A 19,432-nucleotide genomic window follows, 5' to 3' on the forward strand; every position below is an offset into this window, starting at 1 on the left:
AACACAAGTATTGACACTCTGATCAGTATATTGATTATTAGTAGCCGATGGTCTGATGGTCGTGACTACAATAGTGACCAGTTGACCAGTCTGTAGCTCTGAGCAATGCTCTGGTGATTCTACACCAGCCCTGGATTCAGCTGCTCTCACAAGTGTCTCACAGACAGCCTTATAAATGTACAATTAGATGAAGTCTTGTAACAGTTATACAGTTAATTTAAATCATCAGACTACCTATAGAGCTGAGAGCTGGGTGGAAATAAAACCAGGACACACATTTTAACCTCCAGGAACATGAGTCTGATCCTCCTGGCTTCTATACTCTGATGATTCGTGTAAAACCATTAAAAGCGCTTATTTCAGGGACTCGTGCTCGTTCTCTACTGCTCCACATGGGTACGCTTTGTAACGCATTAATCTGTGAAGTAAACTATTTTTTTTTCTGTTTAATGAATTTCAGTCCTCGGTTTGTCGCTCTCCTCCTCCAACTGTTATAAATCGCCTCTCTTCACAGCCCGGTTTGTTTTTTTTGGATATGTTATATTTGTATGAAAAGCCCTCCGGGCTCCGGACAGGAGTCTCCTCCAGCAGAGACACGCTCTTTTTTATTTATTTTTTTATTAAACGTATAGAATTTACAAATATAACTACAACCAGAGGATCAGAAACAGGTACAAGAGAAAAAAACACAACAGAAAAAAAAACATTTAACCACCAGAGGTAATGAAGTAAATTATGTGATCAAATTTTATTTTTACATATATGTTTTCCTGGCTTTATTATTTCTCAATTATTTATAGAATTTAGTGTTTTAACATGCATGCGTTTCCTGTATAAAATAAAAATCAGCACTCACTTTTTTACAAAACAAAAAAAACACTTTTCTTTTTGCAACATTTCGAGTACCTCTGGCATTCATGAAAAAGACACACAAATGCAGCAGAGACGTGCTCTGTTCTGTCAGAATAAGCGCTGTGGCGTCACAGACATCAGCCAGAGTGCTGGTGTAGCGGCAATGCTTGTTAATAAGACAGAATTAAGCGTTGGTATGCTCCTAAAGGAGGCCCCATCTCACCCTCCATCTCTGTGGTGCAGCCACAGAGAAAGAATTCATGCAAGCTGATTTAAGATGTTTTCTTTTGATAAGAAGCAAGCTCCCAGACAGGGATGCAATTAGCTAAGCCTGGCTATCATGATCAATGGTCATCCATTGGCGCCTATCAGTCTAGGGAGTGCCGAATGGACGTCTGGACTGCATTCCTAAGTGTCAAGAGTAAGTGACTTATATCTCACCTTGACCAACCAATCAGGGACTGGTAGGGCGTGGTAATACCACGTGGGTCTCCAATGCCCGCCAAACTCTCAACCAATCAGCACACATCTGGGTCTTGGTCAAAAAGGGAGCGCAAGCTCAGATCGTGGCTCTCCTTGACCATTTCCGCGCATTCTCAGAGACAATCACGTGACAACTGCTGTTGTCTGCAAAGAGACTTGGACTTTGTTCTAAGCGCGAGGCCGAGGATCTCGTACGTACTCAGAATTCTACCAACGTGAATGCTCCGCTTGATCAACGGCAGCCTACAGTTGGACCCTCATCGACAACCTGAATAGCTTATTCAGAAGCAGCGCTGGACCGGGAACGAACCAGTTTCTTCCCAGGCAAAAGAGTGACTTGTGAGGACTCGCGGTCACACTCTGTGCATAGAGACTTTCTACTAGCCAGCCGGACTGCTGGTAGATCCCCTTGGAGCAACGACTGCCCTGCGCGCCGCAGTTAGATTCCTCCGCCCGTCCTACTCCGAGCTGCACCTCGACTGGTTGGCCGGTAGCCAGAGGACGCCGACACAACGCCCATTGGACAACCGCTGGAACAGAGGCTGCAACAGAGCCTGTCAGCTGGTTTGGTGTTCGTGCCGGGAAATTACAAATCCATACACAGTGGATAAGTAAACCCCATGTTCTACATTGCGTCTCGAGAATTTAATTGTACCTCAACACAAGTTGTTATCAATTTAATTCATGAGTAATGTATTTACTTCCGAGTTTAGAGTAACAGTGGGTAATAACACTGATTAGCGATTTGGTAACCGAACCATATATATTGACATATATTCTCTGTTGTGTATCTCTTTGTGTTTGGATCTCTTCGAGATTATATACCTTGTATATTGATAACCCTCACAGTAAGGTCTGCCGCTCGTATCCAGGCAGACTAGTATATGTTTGGTGCACAGTTTATATTAATAAATGTATCTCGTGTATTGAACCCGTGTGTGTGCGTTGTTAGTTGTTCTGACGATTGATTTTCTAAAAGCCCCAACAAACAACCTTGTGATTACTGCTACAATTGATAATTGTCTCAGTAAACCCATCAAACCACTACACCGGGATCAGAGAGAGAGAGTGCGGGAGACGCACGGAGTGCACGGAGAAGAGTTATTGATCACTTATCTATTGACAACCAATTATTTCAACTGAAGAACCATAGAAAAATCGATTAACTTCACCAGTTGGTGAGTACTGATTCTTTTCTTGATCCTGTTTAAATATCTAGAAAACAGTTAATAAATAATAATAATAATAATAATAATAATTGCTTACACTTATATAGCGCTTTTCTGGACACTCAACTCAAAGCGCTTTACAGGTAATGGGGACTCCCCTCCACCACCAGCAATGTGCAGCATCCACATGGATGATGCGACGGCAGCCATAGTGCGCTAGAGCGCTCACCACACATCAGCTATCAGTGGGGAGGAGAGCTGAGTAATGAAGCCAATTCATAGATAGATAGGGTTAATAATGTTCAATCCGAAATTACACAATGATTATTCATATTATTATTTAGGTAACTGTATCCTAGAGCTAGAAAATGATATTTCAAGTTCATAAATGTATGTAAGTAACAGTTTAAATGCATTTTTCCAGTGTTTATAAATCATAAGAATGGTAACCGTGGCGACAGGCCGTGCGTGGTATTAGTATTAGTATTAGTAGTATTTATATTTGTGTTAGTTATTGTGTATCTGTGGATAAGTGTGTTTGTGGTATCTGTGCGTGTGTGGGTGCATGTCTGGAAGTGTGTGGTGTCTGTGCGTGTGTGGGCTGTTAGTGTGTGAGCGTGTGGGGTCTCCGAGTGTTTGGTGTCTATAAGTGTGTGTCTGTGAGTATGCGTAGTATCTGTTTCTGTGAATGCATGCCTGTGAATGTGTGTGTATGGTGTGTGTCTGTGAGTGTGTGGTGTCTGTCAGTGTGTAGTTTTATATTCGTAAGTGTATGTGTTGGTATGTCTGTCAGTGTGTGTAGTGTCTGCGTCTATGTGAGTATTAATGATGATAGCATGTGTGAGTGTATATATGCGAGTGTGTAAGTGTCTGATTGTGTGTATAAATGTGTGATGTGTCTGTGAGTGTAAATGTGTGTGAGAGTGTAGGTGTACAGTATATCTATCAGTGTGTGTGAATGTGTGTGTTGGTGGGCTTGGGTTCCACTGATGTGTCTGACAGAAGTGACCCATCAACAGGTGTTGAGTTCCAGAGCCGCTTGCAAATAAAAACACTTTCTAGAGTCCAGACCAACGTCCAGAGAGCTGTGAGTTCTCTGTTTTTATCAGTATTAGTAATAATGACAGAAGTAATTCCCACGCAAATCATTATTAACCAAGAGAGACATCAGAAAATATCACCTTTGCAATGATGTCACTCCTCTTCTTCATAAAATTTCTTTAATGACAGGACATTTCTGTGTCTGAGTGTCTGCTGCAAATAGTGCGACAAGCCATTTCTCTCCAATATTTTCTGGTGCGGTTATTTATCGCATACAAAATATTATTCTCATTAAGAATATTTTACCTGCAAAGTCACAGTGAAACTGCTATGGCAAATGAACTTTTTATGAGTGGAAAATATTCAGAAGACTTAATGGCTCCAGGGGAGGCTTGAACTTATAACCTCAGCATGACTCCACTGTGCACAGCTATATAAGTAACACAGACTGACTGATTGTACCACTAGACCTGTGCAAGGCAGGCTTTTACACAGATTGTAAAACTGGCACAAATGTAGGGTGAAACATGGGGTTTTGGATGTGGATACATCTCCACATGGGGGAAAGGGATAGTAAAATATCAAGGAAAATATAAGAGAAAAAAATGAAATATATGTGCTCACTGCAAAGTAGGAAGAGGTGGTTAGACAAGCAAAAAAGCTTTGCAAATAATGTGAAGTGACATTGTTTTGTGTCTATCTGCTCATGAATTTCGCTTCATGTGCCTTAAGCTGTGCAATTTGTATGGTTGTTGAATGAGATTGGTTTCTTCAAAAGCCCGGTCAATTGCCAGTGGAGAGCTTGCCATGCACACCTTCATGAAGACTCCTTTAATTGTCAAGGTGCCTCCTTTGCATAGAATAGTAGCACCAACACTAAGAGAAAGGATGAGAAGTGTCTTTTATCAAGCTATTGCAGTGTTTGTTTGACTGAGGATCCTTGTGTGCTGAACTGGCCTCTGGAGAAGTGTAGTGCAGTAAAAGAGAAGGTTTGTGTCACTCAAGACTGTCACAGAATAATACAATTACAATACTTTTATGAGAGTAAATATTACTGGTGAAACACAGTTTTTAAAATGGTGAAAACAGGAGCACCTTCTCTACATTTTTGACTGAAATATTTAAATGACAAGAAATACTATCACTATGCAATTCATTAATGCAATTTAGCTCCTCTAAATGTTCTAGTCTGGTGAAACAATGCATAGAATTAGGTGACAATATTGGAATTAATTCAAAAGCACAAGATAAAGTTTCAGCAACAAAAATGTGCTCGAAAATATTTTACAAGAAAGAAACCTTACATTCACCTTAAACAACATTCACCCTCTACGTTAGCAGAGAACAGTAGGACAGATAGTGTCACTGGACACTGCGTCACAGAGGCCGATCTCTTCTCCCTCATTATGCAGGCTTACCCACTCATGATGAACTGTCCTCCAGTGATAGTCAGCTGCCATCAACGACTCAGACTTCAGACTCAGTTCATGTACATATTATACCTTAATTGTACCTGCCACTGCATTACAATAATTTGATCAAAACAACTGCTAGACAATTATCAAATATTTCCTTTCTTCTTTTAGCAGATAAAAAATAAGTATTTATTCCTTTCCTCTCCTACCAGTCTTTGTAAGCCACCCAGTTTTCTCTGAGCCAGTGTGAGGTATGAGGCAGTCAAGGCTAACGCAGCCAAGCACTCTAAAGAGCTGGATTGAAGCTCCAGACTCTTTGGGGACGTAAGGTGGAATCCCACTGCTGCCAAATATCTCCAACTATCTCTGTGTTAAGAAGCACTTAATTTTTTGTTGTTACATCCCTTGTTTTAAACCAATTTCATACCAATACATTTAAATAACCACACTGTTCTTACGGCATTGCTTTGTCTGGCAAAAAAATAACATGACACCTCCTTTAAAACACACATTTTCTATGGAGGGAAAAGGAGAACTTGTGCCATTCAAGCGTGATGTCATTTTCTCATGCTCATTTTTAGATGCTTGTAATCGAATCTATGATCCTTATGAGTGCGCTCACCCTCCATAAAGGTACCACAGATATAATGTGCCACGTTTTCAGAGAATTGCTTTAAATACAGGTCAGAAGAAGGCGACAAAATGTCCGCTAGGCAGTTCAGCGATGTCAACGGTGTTATCTGTTGTTTAGGTGTAGAGTGCCAGCCGTTACAACCAGGAACCACACAGTTTCAGGCATCAAAAAGACTTCCCCAAAACCCTAATCCTCTCCTTGCTCCGATGATGGCATTCAGACATTTCCTGCAACAAAGCCATGATATGGTCTTCAACAACACACGTGAAAAGCTTGTTCCCTACCCCTGCAATCCTTCTCAAAGGACCAAGTGTGCTCAGTGTTAAATGCACTGTTCATTATTAATAATAATAATAAACTTTACTTTATATAGCACCTTTAAAGGTGGCTTCTCAAAGCACTTTGCAGAATGAGAACAATACAATGAAAAAATACACAAGATAAGCAGGATGAGAATACACAGTTAAAGGAGACAGTAGATGGTGGTACTAAATACAGTAGGAGCAAAGGGGTAAAGAATAGTTCATTAAAGGCTCTTCTAAAGAAGGAGGCTCTGAGTCTGGATTTGAAGGAATTTAGACAAGGTGACTCTCTGATATCCTTGGGGATAGAGATCCAGAGGTTGGGGGAATAACCGGAGAAGGCCCTGTCACCCGTAGAGTGTAGACGGGCTTGGGGGACAGATAGGAGACCAGAATTAGAAGAGCCAAGGTTGCGATTAGGGGAGTAGGGCAATAAGAGCTCTGACAGGTACTGAGGTGCCAAGCCATGGAGAGGCTCATAGGTGAGCATGAGGATTTTGAAGTCGACATGAAACTTGACGGGAAACCAGTGCAAGGACTACAGGATAGGAATAATGTGATGACTGACCAGGTCCAGTGCTAATTTCTCTCTTGTGGCCGCTGGTTCATTTTCGACTGTCGACTCAGAAGAAGTCCTCTATTTGACTTGATCAACACCAATCCCTAGAGGATTTCAAAAGGCTGAATCAAAATAACATGTGACTCTGGGGGGACTCCAACCCACAACCTTTGAATGACTTCATTCTATTAACATCTAGAAGTCCAACACGCCCTCCATTGTGCCACAGAGCCAACACTTGTGCTAAAACATAAAACACCTGCTGAAAGCTGTAACACATGCATATCCTTTCATCCTTATATTGAGCTCCATAAATATTGGCAGTGATTGGCCTGCTGTTTATGAATAGATACCACTGGGATTCACACCCAGGATCTCTTGTTTTTTAGTCAGGCACACTAACCAGCTAAGCCATGGCACCAAACATGCAAAATGTTATCTACAGCTTCAAACATTTGTGAGAAACAGGCAGCTTTGCAGTGTTACACCTGCTGGCTCAAAAGGTTAACCTTTTCAAAGATGAAGATCGGGAGAGGATTTCTTTGTCAATTCAATCAAACATTTCAGAAATGCTGAAAGATTGGTGTGATTCATGCGCAGCGCGGGTTCTTGTTTGCTTACAAATAGAATTAATTTCTTACTCCAATCTACTCAACTTCAATTTTTGCTAATCATTTTGTTTAATTGCTTCCTACTGTATACTGTGCTGATTACTGCACTGTTCAATTTACCAGTTGATTTTCATTTCTTGTTTTGTAAGACAAAGAGGCTGTTCAAAATGTTTCCTCACACTTCAGCCACTCTTTTATTTCCAAAGGCGCAGAGAGAGATACTACAACAGGTAACACCCCGTGAGAAATATCATGAGCATCTGTAAAACCTCTCTACCTGCCCACTCCCCACACCGACGTGTGTGAGGAGGGTTTTAAAGGGACATTTTGAAGTGTAGAAACATTTTATCGTTCCGTAATTTTCTGTGCAGTTTGTTCCCCTTCAACTCTGCCCAACAACAGAGGTAATGTTTAATACGACAAGAGTAAAGGCACACTGCACATCTGCAAAAGACCACATCCGAGTTTAGTTACAGCAACATCAGAGATTGAAAGGTACAGTAGGTAGTTTTAGATCACTTTTTTATTCAAGTTTCAAGCAACCCTGAATACCTTCTCAAGAAAAATTTGAGAATCCCAGCTAAATCCAGTACGATAGCTGCACTGATCTACAGTATACAGTTAGAACACTGTTTGTGTGTTAAAAGAAGACACACAGCTCAGAGCATTTATAAAACAGGAATTACACATTTCGGAATGCACCCTCCTTTATAAATTAAATAAAAGGTCTGAAGTCTGCTCCAAAGAAGAACTATATTCAGAGCTGCCAAAGAAGTTGAGATTTCACCAAGTGACAGGAAATATCTCAGAAAACAAAGGTACAGTCGTTTCCATGTCGGACAAGAGCTAAAGCCCAGTGTTCCTTGATCGAGTAATGTGAGGAAGGAAGGTGCTGTCAAAGGTAGTGTGGCTGAGCGGTCTGAGGTGCTGGATTTTAAGCTCCAGTCTTTTCGGAGGCATGGGTTCAAATTCCGCTGCTGCCAGGTTCTTCTATGTTAAGACCTTGCTTCCGATGAGAATTTAATCAGTTAAGAATTTATTCGACAGTCTGTCGAGAGATTGAGATATCTTTCAAGATAGTCTTTGTCAGCTCAACATCAAGGCAGAAAAAAGCTTTAATTTGTCTTCTCAACAGAAATGCTCATTGACCCTTTCAGCTTCATGCGGGGAACAACTTTTCAGTCATTGCGAATCGTAGTGTGCTGTCAATTCCATTTAATATTGCTTTTGGCTTGCATTCAGCTTTTGTCAGTGAAACTCGAATGTTCTGCTTTTTCACACCGAATTGTCAGCAGGAGTACAGTTTATGAAATTTTTGCACACAGCGCTCCATCAGAAATACTTTGTCCAAGTTTAGAAGAAATTGTGTGATTCTCTGCATGCGTTCACAACGCATACCTCAACAACAACACCATTCAATGGGAAATTGATTCTGCTTCTTGCTGTTGTTCCTGTGGTTGCGGTAGTTATAAAGTTGAACGCTCTTCTACCTTCTGCTATAGTATTCACTGGGTCGGCTTCATCAATTGGCTCACAAAGGTCAACTGTGATTCGGCTCCGGAAAAAATCAGCAGCAGTGTCGTTATTTTGTCAGTGGGTATGGCTGTCTTTTAAAACATGAAAAACACGCGTTTGTGGATTTCTCCAAATAGCAACGGCAAGTTTTAAACCTGCGATAAACATTCTTCCAGTTGAATAGTTTTCCTTCAAGGAAAAGGCAGCACAACAGGGAGAGTCAATATTTAAAGACTTCAGCATCTGTATTGGATTGCTTGTATGCAGACATCGCTCAGAATCCCTAATATTATTCTCCCGAATTCAGTTGTGCAGTGCTTTAGTGGTTTCAGAGTTTCTTTTATCGACACTGCTGTAGTAGAGAAGTGACATAATCACAAACGCAACCATTTGTGCTGGCTGTTTCACTATTAAGCTTTGTTAACTATCACATGATTTTAACTAATTTAACGTCATCTTCAGGAAGGCAAGAGAGCGCTGCGCACTGAGCTGAAAGCTGTGTGAGCTCCTAACTGGGTGTCCTGTGCTGTTACATGCGCTCTCATGTAGATTATCTACCTGCAGCCCAGTGACAATAACACCTTGAACTTGTTTCGCATTTGAAAGAAAAAGAGCCTGAAAAGATTGAACATTTAAAATATCCATGGCACAAATTGAAAAATTGAAGGACAATACATCAACTGTTTTGGGCGTTCACAAAAGCCTCAGAAACACAGCTACCCAAACAGGTACTTAAAACCTGGACCTCCATATTGAAAGTCTGATGCTTTACCGACTAAGATAAAGACACGACCTGCTAAGCGCTCTTCATAGTTCATAGTTTCTAAAATATTTTTCTTACTTTCTTACTATTGATAGACGATGTATTTAATTTGATAAAAATAACGATTACAAACATTTTAAAATAAGCTGTTTATATGCATGCTCTAATGAAGAAAAAGTTAAGTGTCTTGTGATGTATGTGCACATTTCTGAAAAATTAAAAGACATCATCTGAACTGATTTTTTCTACTTTAAATGCTTTCCTACTCTTGAAATATTTCAGTTAAAACTTTTATTTTGAAGTACTTTCCATTGATATTAACACTAGTCCTGATGAATGATCGCTGGGATTTAGAACCAGGACCTCCCGTTAACTAGACAGGTGCTTTAACTTACTAAGCCACGGCACCAGCAGAAGGCTCCTCTTTTACAGCCATTTGGACACACCGCTCTGAGACATCTGCGTTCAGTAAGTGCTGAGTCTGCTGGCTGAGCAAGTTGCCTCCTTTACACACAATAGCAGACCCGACACTAAGAGAAACAAAGAGAAATGGCTTTTATTGGGCACTTTTCATGTCCAATGTGCTTGACATATCCTAAGGGCGACAGAGTTCTTTTACGACACTACCTTTTCTTTTTTTCTTCTTTCTGTTCTCTTTGATAAAAAAGAGATCACGTAAGGGAAAAACGTCTTTTTTTTCATGGAGAAAACGTGCACCAGTGTTTAGAAGAAGTGATTAAACATGATACGTGACCCAATACAACTACAAGAGAGAAGTAGAGTGAAAGATTTGATCATTTCACGGCGTTGTGAAACAGTCTTTTCTTTTAATTCTAAATCAATCAGAATTTCAGAGCGACACATAAACCCTTTGTCTGTTTTAAAGAGATGATATTTTAAAACTGATAAGAATTTAGAAAACACGTTTCTCACTTAGAATTTCATTTTAGATGGGGTGATGTATTAAGCCTGTAAAACAAAAGTGGTGTGAAACTTCTTAACTTCCATTCTCGGATGAAACTCTCTTTAAAGTCAGACGTGATGTTTCCCAGATGTGCAGAGTGACTTTATTGTTTTCAAGAGTATTCACTGCATGAGCTCCTCACCGCATGTCCTGCACTGCTCTGTTATTTCATTAAGATTATCTATGTGGTGTACAGATAGAACTCAACTGCATGGTGAGAATTCCAGGTTCAGCACCAGCAGAACCTGAAAGATTATTGCCTGACCTCGACATGATTTGAACACAAAACCTTCTGATTGGGAGTCAGACGTGGTACCGTTGCACCACAAGGTCACAAACTGCACTCCTTTTAATTCCCCAAAGAAGAAAAATCTTGCATCCCTAAAAAGATTTTTTTTAATGTATATTCTCTCCTGTGAATAGTGCCGCTCTTCCGAAGAGAGTCCTTTCTTCCCAGACCACAGACTATACTTCCTGCACAGCACTCACACAGAGAGTAGATACACCATCTCCACTAATGTCCTCATGAAATTCACATCTTTACCTCTTCCAGGAGGAGCACAATTAACAGAGAATCATCTCTCCATTAAGCAAATAACACAAAAACACTGTTTACCTGTCAAGACAGAAAACCAAGCTGCTCCAGGTTAGACTTAAACTCACAACCTCGGCATGACTCCATTGATTATGTCAGTTTACATGGCATGAACCAAGAAGTTAAGGTGGTGTTTTTGATAACAGATCCAGGGACACTGTTTGTTCTTCTTTTCAACTTGATGAAAATAGGTGGAAATTCACCAAGTTTATCATTTTCAATGTTTGGTGTATGGATGTATGGAGGACATCGGAGGTAAGTGATACTGATCAGGTTCTGCTGCTGCTGCTGTCGAACCCGCAACCTGCAGCCCTCACCATACTGTCCAAGGCTGCGGACCTTATATGTCCATCCCTTCTCGTCAAAACTTGTGTTTTCACAGGGTTCCCTTCAGAAATCACAGAATGGAATGAAATAAACCTGCAAATCTCAGCCACTCTTGGTTCTTTTCCTTGAATCTCCAGAAATTCATTGAGTGTATCAATTTCACTGAGACCAAGAAGTGTAAAGCTCTACTTGAGTCTTTGTGGCTCAGCTGTTAACTGAAGGGGTGGTGGTTTGAGCCCTCCCAGAGTCTCTGTGAGCCTTTTAATGAACACACCCTCCTCACTTCATTTCCCCAAGACCGGTCCTGTACCACAATCAAATACAGAGTCCACGGGGGGCAATAGGTTCGCAAATATTGCTCACTGTGTATATAATGAAGAAGCAGAGGTAAATTTCTCATCTGAATGTGGCAGAGCCTAACGCAGCTCATAACAACAGCTGGGGTTTGATCCCTGCACGGGCTATTAGTTGAAAGGCCATTATAAATTATGTATAAGAGATTTATCCAGCTGGCTTTTATGTTTCACACTAAATTGAGATCTTGAAACCAAAATAATTAGAAATATGGAAAACAACCATGGTACATCGAGAAGGAAAGCTGTTTTACACTGACGTTACTCCTTTCACTTTAATCCACATTGTGAGGACAACTGCGCCCTATCAAGGGAAAATGGTGCACAAAAGTTGGAAAGCACACTCTGAATCCATCCATATATTTGATTTCTGCGATCCGTTCAAGGCAGCTTGGCGCTTCACAAGCAAAGCAGTTCAGGGAAGAAACGTAGTTTTGTGAACTACTGGTGCATTCAGCACACCATTTGTTTTCACTTGTCAGGATGTCTGAGTAGTCCTGACCAGGTCTAGTGCAAGTGTTCACATTACTCCTATCCTGGAGTCCTTGCACTGGCTACCGGTCAAATTCCGTGTAGACTTTAAAATCCTCATGCTCACCTATAAGGCTCTGTATGGCTGGGCACCTCAGTACCTGTCTGAGCTTTTATCACCCTACTCCCCACCTCACAACCTTCGCTCTTCTAATTCTGTTCTCCTTACTGTCCCCCAACCACGTCTACATTGTATGGGTGACAGGGTCTTCTCCTGTTATGTCCCCAAGCTCTGGAACTCTCTCCCCAAGGATTTCAGTGTGTCACCTTCTCTAAACTCCTTCAAATCCAGACTCAAAACCCTCAGAAAAGCTTTTACTTAACTGGTTCCATTCTTCACCCCTCTGCTTTTCTTAGTACCACCTTCCACTGTCTCCTCTATATATTCTAATTGTGTTTTATCTTGTGTATTCTTCTTATTTATTGTTGTTGTCATCCTGTAAAGCGCTTTGAGAAGCCACCTTTAAAGGCGCTATATAAAATAAAGTTATTTATTATTATTATTATTATATAACAAGCTCAACCCCTGCCAACGATTCGGTGTGAAGAAGCAGAACATTCAAGTTTCACAGACAGAAGCAGCACGCAAGCACAACCAACATTAAAATGGAGGGAATTAAAACTGAGTTTCTCGAGAGACTGTGAAAAAGCAATTAATTCCCTTTCATTTGAAGTCAGTTGAAAACAACAAAACTACATACAATACAAACAAGAGCACATATACCATATCAATAACATCGGCAGGGGCACATGCTATAATATAATTACACTCTATGAAAAAGGATTACACAAGGTAAATAAAGATAAGGTCCGCACAGCTTGTTCTTACATTTCGAAAGAGTCCGTAAATACCCCTTTACGTCTATTTTGAACTGTTCAAACGTAGGACTCTTCCCAGACCATTTCACTTTATACCACATTCCTAAACGAGGATGCATTTCCTGTTTTAGAACTATTTTGGCCGTGTGGCTTATACAACACACCCACAGTATTCTAATGGTGGACTGCAGATCTGTGCTATAGTTCAGTCGAATTCGAAGGATCCAGCAATCGTACTGGATTTGACTGGGATTCTGAAATGTCTCTTGCAAAAGTATTCGGGTTTGCTTGAACCTTTGATAAAAAAAGTGATCTGATCTGAAACTACCCAGCTTACAATCTCTGAGGTAGTTGTCACTAAACTCGGACGTGATGTGGCACACATGTGCCGTGTGCCTTTACTTTTGTAAAAAACTGGTATCGGGAAAAGTTTCTTAATATTTCTTTTGATTAGCATGCAAGAAAATGTGATCATTACCTATGGAATTTCCCGCCAGCGTGGAGCTTGAATTCACAACCTTGAGATTCAGTGTTCAAGAGTCACAGAAGAGGTCGGCCTGGTCTTCAGTTTGCCAACGATAAGCTCCGGCAGTGCTCCTCTGTAAAGCAGATTGTTCGGATCGGTTATGTGGGACGCCACTTCGATACTAAGATCGTTTGCAGCACACGCATGGTTTCCCTTTACGCAAAAAACATAGACGAAGGAAGCTCTCTTGTCTTGGGCTGCTGACTCCCGGATTTAAAGCGCTCTGGGTGCCAGCTAAGTCTCTAACAAGCACACTATAAAGACAGGAATTACACTTTGCTCACGTCACGCATGGAATGGCGAGGCTACTTGTTCCAATATTATCTAGTCACACCTCATATGGTGCCGATTCCTGGTTTTCATTTAAGAAAGAGCACTGCAAACACAGTAAACAGTGCAAAACGTGTGTTGAAAGAAGTCTTTCCCCCCCTTTGTCTAAAGCAGAACACAGCGGAGTCATGCCGAGGGTTGTGAGATCAAGATTTCAGTGGAGCACTGTCGTCTACGTCTTTAGCTACATGAGTTGGACATCCTCTTGTACAAGGAAAGCAGATTGAGATCCTCTGACATGAAAAGTGCCAGATAAAAGCCATTTCTCATCCTTTCTCTTAGTGGTGGAGCTATCGCATGTAAATGAGGCAACTTGCAAGGCGAGCAGGCTCGGTGCACACCGAACGCAGATGTCTCAGAGCAGTTGAGACGTGTCCAAGTGGCTGTCAAAGGACGGCACTTTGCCGGCGCCGTGGCTTAGTTGGCTAAAGCTCCTGTTTAATAAACAGGAAGTCTTGAGTCCGATTCCCAGCGGTGCCTTTCTTCCTGTCTTACTGTACAGAATTTATCCTTACGGGCAAATCCCATGCCTTTTAATTCAGGTGAATGCAAGTGTTCGTTTCCTTTCTGGAACAACTTGTTTTGAAAGAAATCTATACAGCTTGCGAAAGATGAAACACAAATCTTGCTTATCAGTGAAGAAGAGGTACTCCCAGCAGGCCAGCTAATACCAGCAGTGTTTTTTTTTCACCCTAACCCAGAGAATAGAGAAAAGCGAGGCGCCTGTGGCTCTGCAGTGTAATCAGTTCGCGAGTTCGGCGGTTAGCTGATAGAGTGGTAAATGCAGCTCGCCGCAGCCCGTCCTTATTCTTTTAAAGAGGATAAAAAATTAACTTCGCCGCCATTACTACCAGCTCTAAAAGACTGCCATGGGCACGGAAAAAAACACACTACAGATGACTTTTCTGGAACCGAAGCAGAGATTCCTTTACGAACCAACTGATAAAGCTCAGCCAGTGAATACTGTTAACAGAATGTGAAAGCATGATCAACTTTGTAACTGCAACCACAGGAAAAACAGCAAGAAGCAGGCTCCATTCCCCATTTAAATCTGTCGTGCGAGGCATGCTTCTTGAACGCATAAAGTAAATCCCACGATCGCTTTTGAACTTGGACAAAGTACTTCCAAAGGAGCGCTATGCGCAAAGATTTAACAAGCTCAACCCCCGTCAACGATTTGGTGTGAAGAAGCAGAACATTCAAGTTTCACAGACAGAAGCGGCACGCCAGCACAGCCAACATTAAAACGGAGGGCACACTACGATTTGCATTGACACAAAAGTGATCTGGGCAGACATCGTTCCCTGCATAACGCAAAAAGTGGGAAAGCGCTTTTGGGTTGAGAGGATGCAAGAAGGTTTTTGTTTTGTGCCTTGATGTCAAGCTGAGAAAGTATCTTTAAACACTTTGCTTAGTTTCTCGAGAGACTGCCAAAAAGCAGTTCCCTTCCTTTCGTCTGAAGTCAACTGAAAGGGGGTCGCGACAGAAGCACCGGGCAGCAGTGGGATTCGAACCCACGCCCCCAACGAGACTGGAGCCTTAATCCAGCGCCTTAGACTGCTCAGCCACACTACCTGATGTACTCTCTCTCTTTGTCTTATTACTTGCCCGGAGGAAGCCGGGTGGCTTTTGCTCTTGTCGCCCAACTTAGTGGCGTTATGACCGTGGAACCGACTGCACCTGCTTTTTCTGAGATGCTTCCCCTCTCATGGCGAGATCTTGACTTCTTTAACACCTCTGGATAAAGATCTTCTGTGGAGCAGGTTTCAGACCTCTGCGTACAGCACCCTTGATGTCATTTTATTTTTACAGCAGCCGCATCCGGAAAGTTGTGTCTTTTACGTTTTATTTGAACAACAAAACTACATAAAATACAAACAAGAGCACATATAACGTATCAAGAAAATCTTCAGGGGCACATGCTATAATACAATTACACTTTATGAAAAACGATTACACAAGGTAAATAAAGATAAGGTCCGCACAGCTTGTTCTTACATTTCGAAAGAGTCCGTAAATACCCCTTTACGTCTATTTTGAACTGTTCAAACGTAGGACTCTTCCCAGACCATTTCACTTTATACCACATTCCTAAACGAGGATGCATCTCCTGTTTTAGAACTATTTTGGCCGTGTGGCTTATACAACACACCCACAGTATTCTAATGGTGGACTGCAGATCTGTGCTATAGTTCAGTCGAATTCGAAGGATCCAGCAATCGTACTGGATTTGACTGGGATTCTGAAATGTCTCTTGCAAAAGTATTCGGGTTTGCTTGAACCTTTGATAAAAAAAGTGATCTGATCTGAAACTACCCAGCTTACAATCTCTGAGATAGTTGTCACTAAACTCGGACGTGATGTGGCACACATGTGCCATGTGCCTTTACTTTTGTAAAAAACTGGTATCGGGAAAAGTTTCTTAATATTTCTTTTGATTAGCATGCAAGAAAATGTGATCATTACCTATGGAATTTCCCGCCAGCGTGGAGCTTGAATTCACAACCTTGAGATTCAGTGTTCAAGAGTCACAGAAGAGGTCGGCCTGGTCTTCAGTTTGCCAACGATAAGCTCCGGCAGTGCTCCTCTGTAAAGCAGATTGTTCGGATCGGTTATGTGGGACGCCACTTCGATACTAAGATCGTTTGCAGCACATGCATGGTTTCCCCCCTTCACGCAAAAAAACATAGACGAAGGAAGCTCTCTTGTCTTGGGCTGCTGACTCCCGGATTTAAAGCGCTCTAGGTGCCAGCTTAGTCTCTAACAAGTACACTATAAAGACAGGAATTACACTTTGCTCACGTCACGCATGGAATGGCGAGGGTACTTGTATTCATCCAAAAATGCCAAGTTTCCCACTGGTGATACACACAAGGAAATGAATGTACATTTCCCGCCCCCCCCCCAAATCAACCAGTTTAAAATCAAATACCTCCCTCCTCATCTGTAGGTGGAGAGATTAATGTCAGAAGAAATACAGGTTTAAAAGTCAGGAGCATTGATAGTCCTATTTTAAAATGACACTAAAATGCTCACAATATATTAAAAAGCTCTGTAAAATGCAATAATAATAAAAAAAATATTAAAACAAGGTAAAAAGAAATAATACACAGCTACAAAGCTCAGGAATTATCAATGGGAAGTTACAATGGGTTGATTGTGTTTCATATGATTTAAAAACAAAATGTTAGAAAAATATCCACTTACAATATGCTAAAAATGGCAAGAATACTTAAAACAGGTGTGTATTTTTTTTTACAAAAATAAATAAAACAAGTTAAAAATAAATACTAAATGCGTTTAAAATTCAGGAATGTAATTGGTCAGATGCTTACAATGAGCGATGCTTTTGTGTGATTTAGCGAATTCAAAAAAATATTCAAGAGCAAGAGCTCGTATGAAAGTTCGTAAGTATGTACGTATACATTCGAAATTTTTCATTCTTCTCACGATGGCACACCTGTGTCTGTAAAACAGAGTGAAAGCTCTATTCACATTGCGAGTATTTCACAGCCCTGGTTTTACATAGATCTTTTTTTTTTGTATAAATAAGTATAAAATAAGTTTTGCAATGCACCAAAAGTCACGTCTAGTATTTTTCCATCTACCTTTACAAGTAAGGAGTGTACATACTCATATAGCGAGCGGTCATCAATTATTTTTCTCAGCAAGTGCTTTATATTCCGCTCAGTATCATCTGTAAAAGTATAGGCACCAAGGCCTCTGGCGATGTACAGAACAGCCGATAAAATTCAGGCTAAACTGAGACACTTATACATTTCTAATGCGGCAAACAACACATCTTTGTACTGTAACATGACTAGGGGAAGGGTCATTCATAACAGGTATTTTCGGATTGACCTACTTAAAATACTAGATATGGACCTTAGCAAAATGGCTGCCAAAAAGAATCAGATGACCGGTAAATGGAAAGGGTCTACCCTGAGAAACAATGAGACACAGCTGAGCCGCATCAGGAACCGAAATATAAGTGCCCCGGAGGCAGTGAACAGGGCGGAAGCCGATAAGGTGAATGCGGTTTGGAGGAAAAGAGAGGAAAGAGGTGTATGTTAAAGATTGGGCTAAGGAATAACGGACTACTGAAAGGAGAAAAGGTTTATGGTTTTTGGATTACGGACACTGGATAAGGATACATCGCGGATTGGCTTTATTACGGACTTTTGGAACTCGGATCAGATCAGGATTAAGGGAACGGATTACGGACTGTATTTGGAAGATAGTTGGAGGAAGAAAAGCCACGAAACTCAGGAAAGAAAAGTGTGGTGTGAGTAATACTTTCATTTACATAAACTTTCCCCCGGAAACACCACAGTACTCATCCGCGCACCCGACAACCAGGCATGTGTGACCCCATTGACCTGGATGATTAATCAAACAGGCCACGCATTCATCAACCACAACCCCCTTTAAACAATGGTTGAAGGTGCAACATACCACCTTTACATCATACCTTTACAGTCTGATCCATAGCATCGGGCTCATTAGAGCCATCGTTAGCTAAACTAGGTTGAACATCATCATTAATCACATTTTGGCAAACACACATGAACAGACACGAAACATTCAAGCTTGATGGTAGTTTGAAGATTGATGCGTCGACCTCTTCGTTATTCTATTAAAGGAAAAAAGAAAAGGAAGGCTTAACAAAATAAATAGGCATGCTTTTTACCTAAAATATTTACAATTGTAATGCCTCTTTTGTGTTAGAGTTTTTCGTTTGCTTCGAACTTGCTGTGGTTTAATATTTACCATTTGTAGCAACTCTTCATCAGTCGTTGATGGACCCCCAACACCTGAATCACCGTCAGAGTTCACATGACAGCCACTGTCACACACCACTGAGTGCTGGGTCAGCTTTTGCTAAAAAGAAGACAAAGTGTTGAAAACGAAATACGCTAAACCCAGATTGAAACGACAATTCCACTATCAGAAAAAATATTTTAGCAACCTACTTCTTCAGTTTGCATAGCAGAGGAATCCGATGATTCACTACTCAAAGAAGCCATCTTCGCAGCAGTCAATATCGGGGCCTGACAGCTCAGGTGTCACACTTCAAAACCAGCAAGTCGGCTAATTTAAGCATAAACTCCAAATTTGTAACCATGCCTACATAGCTCAAGACAGTTTTCAAATGGTTGTGATGTTTTAGAACGCCCCACCATATTCCCCCGCCCCAAAATCACACGTGTTTTATCGAGAGTGAAAAGTAATCACGTTGAATTAAAATATGTAAGCTTATTTCAATGACGAATTCTCAACAACTTTTCAAAAGTTTGAAATGATTTTCCACGTACCGTGAACGTAAAGTCTTTAAACCTTAAAAATATTAACATGCAACCCAAGCCTCAAATGATGTGTTTCTCTAGAAAAGAAATAACATTGAATCAAAAAATGTAAAACTTATTTTATCTTTTGAGAAGAGCGTTGTAGGGCAGGTCTTTATATTTTAGTGGATAGGTCATAAAAGTGTTAAAATAATTGAAAAAAGACACATTTAGCAGCGATAAATTATAAGCACGAGCAAAAATTGATATTTATAACGCTTATAGATTTTAACAATATAACAGATTTTAATAAAATGTTTACTTTTAAATTAAATATTACATCAGAACATGTCCACAC

This window comes from Atractosteus spatula, chromosome 10, assembly GCF_055471065.1.
Source record: "Atractosteus spatula isolate fAtrSpa1 chromosome 10, fAtrSpa1.hap1, whole genome shotgun sequence".
Taxonomy (NCBI): Eukaryota; Metazoa; Chordata; class Actinopteri; order Semionotiformes; family Lepisosteidae; genus Atractosteus; species Atractosteus spatula.